Genomic DNA, 8,384 nt, shown 5'->3' with positions numbered 1-8,384 from the left:
TTTAGCATCTCACTTTATACTTTGAAGTTCAGAATGATTGGCATCCATAGGAACTCAGAATTCGGATAGTGTTATTGATTCTCCTAGTTCAGTATGTTGATTCTTGAACACAGCTACTTTATGAGTCTTGGCCGTGACCCTAAGCATTTTGTTTTCCAGTATTACCACCGAATACATAAATGCCACAGACACATAACTGGGTGAACCTTTTCAGATTGTGACTCAGCTTTGCTAGAGTCACCAGTTAGAGGTTCCCAAAGCTCTTAAGCACACTCTTTTTGCTTTGGACCACGACTTTAACCGCTCAGTCTCAAGCTTTTCACTTGACACCTTCACGCCACAAGCATATGGTTAGGGACAGCTTGATTTAGCCGCTTAGGCCAGGATTTTATTCCTTTGGGTCCTCCTATCCATTAATGCTCAAAGCCTTAGATCCTTTTTACCCTTGCCTTTTGGTTTAAAGGGTTATTAGCTTTTTCTGCTTGCTTTTTCTTTTTATTTCTTTTTCTTTATTTTTCGCTTTTTTTTTTTCGCAAGCTTTGTGTTTTTCACTGCTTTTTCTTGCTTCAAGAATCAATTTTATGATTTTTCAGATTATCAATAACATTTCTCTTTTTTCATTATTCTTTCAAGAGCCAACAATTTTAACATTCATAAACTTCACTATAAAAAATATGCACTGTTCAAGCATTCATTCAGAAAACAAAAAGTATTGCCACCACATCAAAATAGTTGAACTAATTTCAAGATAGAATTCAAAACTCATGTACTTCTTTTTGTTTTTCAGAAAACATTTTTCATTTAAGAAAGGTGAAGGATTCATGGAATCATTCATAGCTTTAAGACATAGACACTAAACACTAATGATCATGTAATAAAGACAAAAAAACATAGACAAAACATAAAGCATAAAAACCAAAAACAGAGAAGAAAATAAACAAGGAGATTAAAGAACGAGTCCGCCTTAGTGACGACGGCTAGTTCTTCCTCTTGAAGATCCTATGGAGTGCTTTAGCTCCTCAATATCTCTTCCTTACCTTTGTTGCTCCTCCCTCATGACTCTTTGGTCCTCTCTGATTTCATGGAGGATAATGGAGTGCTCTTGGTGCTCCATCCTTAGTTGCTCCATGTTGGAACTCAAATCTCCTAAAGAGGTGTTGAGTTGCTCCCAAAAGTTGTGTGGAGGAAAATGCATCCCTTGAGGCATCTCAGGGATTTCTTGATGAGGAATCTCCTCATGCTCTTGTTGAGGTCCATGAGTGGGCTCTCTTGTTTGCTCCATCCTCTTTTTAGTGATGGGTTTGTCCTCTTCAATGAGGATGTCTTCCTCTATGACAATTCCTGATGAATTGCATAGGTTACAGATGAGATGAGGAAAGGCTAACCTTGCCAAAGTGGAGGGCTTGTCAGCCACCTTGTATAATTCTAGAGGTATGATCTCATGAACTTCCACTTCCTCTCCAATCATGATACTATGGATCATGATAGCCTGATCCACAGTTACTTCGGACCGGTTGCTAGTAGGAATGATAGAGTATTGGATGAACTCCAACCATCCCCTAGCCACGGGTTTGAGGTCAGGCTTGCCTTTTGAGTCTCTCTTCCATTGTACTCCTTCCACACAAATGTCTGTGAGGACTTGGTCCAACCTTTGATAAAAGTTGACTCTTCTAGTGAAAGGATGAGAATCTCCTCTCATTATTGGCAAGTTGAATGCCAACCTCATAGTTTCTGGACTGAAATCTAAGTATTTCCCCCGAACCATTGTGAGCCAATTCTTTGGGTTCGGGTTCACACTTTGATCATGGTTCTTAGTGATCCATGTATTAGCATAGAACTCTTGAACCATTAAGATTCCGCCTTGTTGGATGGGGTTGGTGAGAGCTTCCCAACCTCTTCTTCAAACCTCACATCGGATCTCCGGATATTCACTCTTTTTTAGCATGAAGGGGACTTCGGAGATCACCCTTTTCTTGGCCACAATTTCATAGAAGTGGTCTTGATGGACTTTTGAGATGAATTTTTCATTTCCCATGACTCGGAGGTGGAAGCAATTGCCTTTCTTTTCTTCTTTCTAGAGGTTTCTCCGGCCTTAGGTGCCATTAATGGTTATGGAAAATAAAAAGCAGAGCTTTTTCCCATACCAAACTTAAAAGGTTTGCTTGTCCTCGAGCAAAAGAAGAAAGAAAGGAGTAGAAGAAGAAGAAATAGAGGAGATAGAGGGGAGTAGTGAATTCGGCCAAGGGGAGTAAATTGTTTATGATGTGTGAAATTGAAGGTGGTAAGGAGGGGTATTTATAGGGTAAGAGGTAGAGGGAATTCGTGTAAGAGGGGATTGGGTTTGGGAGAGAAATATTTTGAATTTGAATGGTGAGGTGGGTGGGGTTTTATGATGGGTTTTTGGGGAATAGTGGATGGATGTGAGTGGTGAAGAGATTATGGGGTAGAGGTATTGATGTGATTGGTTAAGGGTATTTGGGGAAGAGTGTTATAGAGAGGTATGAAGAGGAGAGAGAGTGAGTTGGGGTAGGTAGAGATCTTGTGGGGTCCACAGATCCTGAGGTGTCAAGGAATTCTGGTCCCTGCACCTTTCTGGCATTTAAACGCCCTCTGTGTGCCATTTCTGACATTTCACGCCATCTCTGCTACTTTTTCTGGTGTTAAACGCCAGTTTGTCTGCCAATTCTGGCGTTTAACGCCAGCCAGACACCAGACACCCTTTTCTGGCGTTAAATGCCAGTCTGTCTGCCAATTCTGGTGTTTAACACCTAGAATGCTGCCAGACTGGGCGTTAAACGCCCATTCTACTATCCTTACTGGTGTTTAAACGCTAGTAAGCCTGTCCTCCAGGGTGTGCTATTTTTGATGCTATTTTTGATTCCGCTTTAATTCTGTAGCTATTTTTGTGACTTCACATGATCATCTACCTAAAGGAAACATAACATGACAATGGAAAACAAATGTCTATAATAAATATAATTAAATAACATTGGGTTGCCTCCCAATAAGCGCTTCTTTAATGTCAATAGCTTGACAGTGAGCTCTTAGAGAGCTTCACAGAGACTCAGAGCTTAATGGTGGCCTCTCAACACCAAAGTTAGAAGTTGAGTGTGGGGTCTCTGTTTGACTCTGTATTGAGAGAAGCTTTTCATGCTTCCTCTCCATGGTTACAGAAGAAGATCCTTGAGCCTTAAACACAAGGTAGTTCTCATTCAATTGAAGGACTAACTCTCCTCTGTCCACATCAATCACAGCCCTTGCTGTGGCTAGGAAGGGTCTTCCAAAGATAATGGATTCATCCTCATCCTTCCCAGTGTCTAGGATTATGAAATCAGCAGGGATGTATAGGCCTTCAACCCTCACTAAGACATCCTCTACAAATCCATAAGCCTGTTTCATTGATTTGTTTGCCATCTCTAGTGAGATTCTTGCAGCTTGTACCTCAAAGATCCCCAGTTTCTCCATTACAGAGAGTGGCATGAGGTTTATACTTGAACCAAGGTCACACAGAGCCTTCTCAAAGGTCATGGTGCCTATGGTGCAAGGAATTAAGAACCTTCCGGGATCCGGTTTCTTCTGAGGTAATTTCTGCTGAACCAAGGCATTCAGTTCATTGATGAGCAATGGGGGTTCATCCTCCCAAGTCTCATTATCAAATAACTTGGCATTTAGCTTCATGATTGCTCCTAGATACTGAGCAACTTGCTCTTCAATAATATCTTCATCTTCTTCAGAGGAAGAATACTCATCAGAGCTCATGAACGGCAACAGTAACTTCAGTGGAATCTCTATGGTCTCTATATGATCCTCAGATTCCTTTGTTTCCTCAATAAGGAACTCCTTAATGGTTAGTGGACGTCTAGCAAGGTCTCCCTCATTAGAAATCACTACCTTTTTACTCCCTCCAGGTTCGGCCACTTTGGATATGGTTATGGCCTTACATTCTCTTTTGGGATTCTCTTCTGTATTGCTTGGGAGAGTACTAGGAGGAGTTTCAGTAACTCTTTTACTCCGCTGACCCACTTGAGCCTCCAAATTTTTGATGGGGACCTTGTTTCAGTCATGAAACTGAGAGTGGTCTTAGATAGATCAGAGACTATGGTTGCTAAGTCAGAGAGGCTCTGCTTAGAATTCTCTGTCTGTTGCTCAGAAGATGATGGGAAAGGCTTGCTATTGCCAAACCTATTTCTCCCACTATTATTATTATTGAAGCCTTGTTGAGGCTTCTATTGATCCTTCCATGAGAAATTTGGATGCTTTCTCCATGAAGGATTATAGGTGTTTCCATAGGATTCTCCCATGTAATTCACCTTTTCCATTGCAGGATTCTCAGGTTCATAAGCTTCTCCTTCAAAGGAGGCTTCTTTAGCACTGCCGGATTCAGCTTGCATTCTAGTCAGATTCTGAGAAATCATATTGACTTGCTGAGTTAATATTTTATTCTGAGCCAATATTGCATTCTGAATATCAATCTCAAGAACTCCTTTCTTCTAAGTCATCCCATTATTCACAGGATTTCTTTCAGAAGTATACATGAACTGGTTATTTGCAACCATTTCAATGAGTTCCTAGGCTTCTGCAGGTGTTTTCATCAGATGAAGAGATCCACCAGCAGAGTGGTCCAATGACATCTTGGACAATTTAGACAGACCATCATAGAATATACATAAGATGCTCCATTCTGAAAGCATGTCAGAAGGACACCTTCTAATGAATTGCTTGTATCTTTCCCAAGCTTCATAGAGGGATTCACCTTCCTTCTGTCTGAAGGTTTGGACTTCCACTCTAAGCTTGCTCAACTTTTGAGGTGGAAAAAATTTGGCCAAGAAAGCATTGACTAACTTTTCCCAAGAGTTCAGGCTTTCTTTAGGTTGTGAGTCCAACCATATCCTAGCTCTATCTCTTACAGCAAAGGGGAAAAGTATAAGTCTGTAGACCTCGGGATTAACCCTATTGGTCTTAACAGTGTCACAGATTTGCAAGGATTCAGCTAAGAACTGATGAAGATCTTCCAATGGAAGTCCATGAAACTTGCAATTCTGCTGCATTAGAGAAACTAATTGAGGCTTGGTGCGCGGAAATCGTGACGGTTCATTCCTTGGTAACGGCGCTAAAAACTTAATACGCACGTTCATAATCTTAGTTCTTTGTCACAACTTCGCACAACTAACCAGCAAGTGCACTGGGTCGTCCAAGTAATAAACCTTACGTGAGTAAGGGTCGATCCCACGGAGATTGTCGGCTTGAAGTAAGCTATGGTCACCTTGTAAATCTCAGTCAGGCGGATTCAATTGATTATGGAGATTTAATAATTAAAAGATAAATAAAACATAAATTAAAGATAGAGATACTTATGTAATTCATTGGTGAGAATTTCAGATAAGCGTATGAAGATGCTTGTTCCCCCTGAACCTCTGCTTTCCTGTTGTCTTCATCCAGTCATTCATACACCTTTCTATGGCAAGCTGTATGTTAGGCGTCACCGTTGTCAATGACTACACCCTGTCTAACGTTAGGATTTTTGCCAGTAAAGAAGTTCATAAAAACGGTCGCGTTGTAGATATAGTCTCTAAACCAACAAAAATCCCTCCGTGCAAACGTTTTGGTTGTCACAAGTAACAAACCCCTTTTAAAATTGATAACCGAGTATTTAAACCTCGGGTCGTCTTCTCAAGGAACTGCAAGGAAGTATGTTCTTATTATTGGCTATAAAGGTTGTAATCGGGGTTTAGAAGGTGAGAAGCAAGTGATTTGAATGACTAGAGTAAATGGCAATTAAAATAAATAAATACTGTAAAGCAACTTTTGGCAAGGTAAGAGAAATTGGAAGTCCAACTTAGTTATTCCTCTCAACAATAGTGAAAGTTGAATCTTAATTCCATTAGTTAACCTTTACTGAAGTAAAGGAAAGTCAAGGAACTAATTAGTTTGACCTTCGAATCCTATTTATTTCCTAAGAAAAAGTTGGGATTATTGAAGTTCAGTTCAATTACCAAGATAACGATTATCAATTATGCTGAGTTTAATAATGTTGAGTTACTGATTTCTTAACCAAGACCAAAAAGGAAAAAAGTAAAATTGTTGGAATAAAAATGTCCTTAGATGGGAAGCAATAATAACTTAAATTAAAGAGAACAATAATAAACTGAAATACCTCAAATAATCATTAATTCAAATAATAATATGTAACATGGAATAATTCATAAGCCAATTGGACAACATCTGTAGATACAAATAAAAGCATTAAAGTAAAAGTAGCATAGAAACATAGATTAAAGCAAATATTAAACCTGGATCAAGAGTCACTCTTAAAAACTAAGAGAAGTCCTAAATCCTAATCCTAAGAGAGAGAGGAGAGAATCTCCCTCTCAAAACTAAATCTAAATCATGGAAAGTAATAAAAATGTGAGCTTGTCTATGAATGGATGCAATTCCCCACTTTATAGCCTCTAATCTGTGTTTTCTGGGCCGCGAACAGGGTCGAAAACAGCCCGGAAATCGCTGGAGAAGAATTAAAACACGCTGATTTCCATCACTGCGACGCAGCCGCATGGAGCACGCGGTCGCGTCACCTAGCGTCAGGGCAACTATGGCATATTATATATCAAATCGAAGCCCTGGACGTTAGCTTTCCAACGCAACTAAAATCACGTCGTTTGGACCTCTGTAGCTAAAGTTATAGCCGTTTGAGTGCGAAGAGGTCAGGCTGGACAGCTTAGCAATTTCTCCAACTTCTTGTATTCCTTCCACTTTTGCATGCTTCTTTTCTATCCTCCAAGCCATTCCTGCCCTATAATCTCTGAAAGCACTTAACACATATATCAAGGCATCTAATGGTAATAAGAGAGGATTAATAATAAGCAATTATAAGATCAAAGAAGCATGTTTTCAATCATAGCACAAAATCAGGAAGGAAATATAAAACCATGCAAATATTATGAACAAGTGGGTAAAGAGTTGATAAAATCCACTCAATTGAGCACAAGATAAACCATAAAATAGTGGTTTATCACTGTCCTCTCAGTGAAAATGGTCCAATGCGCTGTCACTGCATGGCTAATCATCTGTCACTACGCCCAGCACTCGCGAGTTTGAAGCTCGTTGCAGCCATCCCTTCCCAGATCCTACTCGGAATACCACAGACAAGGTTTAGACTTTCCGGATCTCAAGAATGGCCGTCCATGGATTCTAACTTATACCACGAAGACTCTGATTAAGAAATCCCAGAGATATTCATTCAATCTAAGGTAGAACTAAAGTGGTTGTCAGGCACGCGTTCATAGGTTGGGAATGATGATGACTATCACGATCATCACATTCATATTGAAGTGAAAATGAATATCTTAGAATCGGAATAAGCTTGAATTGAATAGAAAAACGATAGTACTTTGTATTAATTCATGAGGAACAGCAGAGCTCCACACCTTAATCTATGGTGTGTAGAAACTCTATCGTTGAAAATACATAAGAACAAGATCCAGGCATGGCCGAATGGCCAGCCCCCATAAAGGTCTAAGATAGCATAAAACTGATCAAAGATGATTCGAAGATGTAAATACAATAGTAAAAAGTCCTATTTATACTAAACTAGTTACTAGGGTTTACAGAAATGAGTAAATGATGCAGAAATCCACTTTTGGGGCCTACTTGGTGTGTGCTTGGGCTGAGCATTGAGCTTTACACGTGTAGAGGGTTCTCTTGGAGTTGAACGCCAGTTTGTAACCTGTTTCTGGCGTTTAACTCCACTTTGCAACCTGTTTCTGGCGTTTAACTCCAGAATGCAACATGGAACTGGCGTTGAACGCCAGTTTGTGTCATCTAAACTCGGGCAAAGTATGGACTATTATATATTGCTGGAAAACCCTGGATGTCTACTTTCCAACGCAATTGAGAGCTTGCCATTTGGAGTTTTGTAGCTCTAGAAAATCTACTTTGAGTGCAGGGAGGTCAGAATCCAACGGCATCTATAGTCCTTCTTCAACCTCTGAATCTGATTTTTGCTCAAGTCCCTCAATTTCAACTAGAAATTACCTGAAATCACAGAAAAACACACAAACTCATAGTAAAGTCCAGAAATGTGATTTTTATTTAAAAACTAATAAAAATATACTAAAAACTAACTAAATCATACTAAAAACTATGTAAACAACAATGCCAAAAAGCGTATAAATTATCCGCTCATCAAGGCTTAAGCTCAAAGTTGTTTGCTCCAATTTCAAGAATTGAGATGCTTCTTCCATAGAAGTCAGAAGTTGGTGTAGTAAAGTCACCAAGCATCTTCCTTGCATCTCCACCATTGTTATTGGGTTTGGCTGCCATGTCTTCTTCTTTTTCGAAAATTTCTATATGGTCCTCTCCAGAGTGTTGTGCTTTAGCTTCTCTTA

The 8,384-nt window shown here is 39.6% G+C and overlaps 1 non-coding gene across 1 annotated transcript; it reads left to right on the top strand.

Moving 5' to 3' along the window:
- The first annotated feature begins 4,685 nt into the window (after positions 1 to 4,685).
- LOC112745603 (small nucleolar RNA R71) lies at positions 4,686 to 4,793 on the top strand. Its single transcript, XR_003173522.1, has one exon. It is a non-coding gene; the product is annotated as a small nucleolar RNA R71 (small nucleolar RNA).
- The last annotated feature ends 3,591 nt before the right edge of the window (positions 4,794 to 8,384 follow it).

This window comes from Arachis hypogaea, chromosome 14, assembly GCF_003086295.3.
Source record: "Arachis hypogaea cultivar Tifrunner chromosome 14, arahy.Tifrunner.gnm2.J5K5, whole genome shotgun sequence".
NCBI lineage: Eukaryota > Viridiplantae > Streptophyta > Magnoliopsida > Fabales > Fabaceae > Arachis > Arachis hypogaea.
Note: the sequence above shows the minus strand (reverse complement) of the source record. Positions and strands in the feature narration are given on the sequence as shown.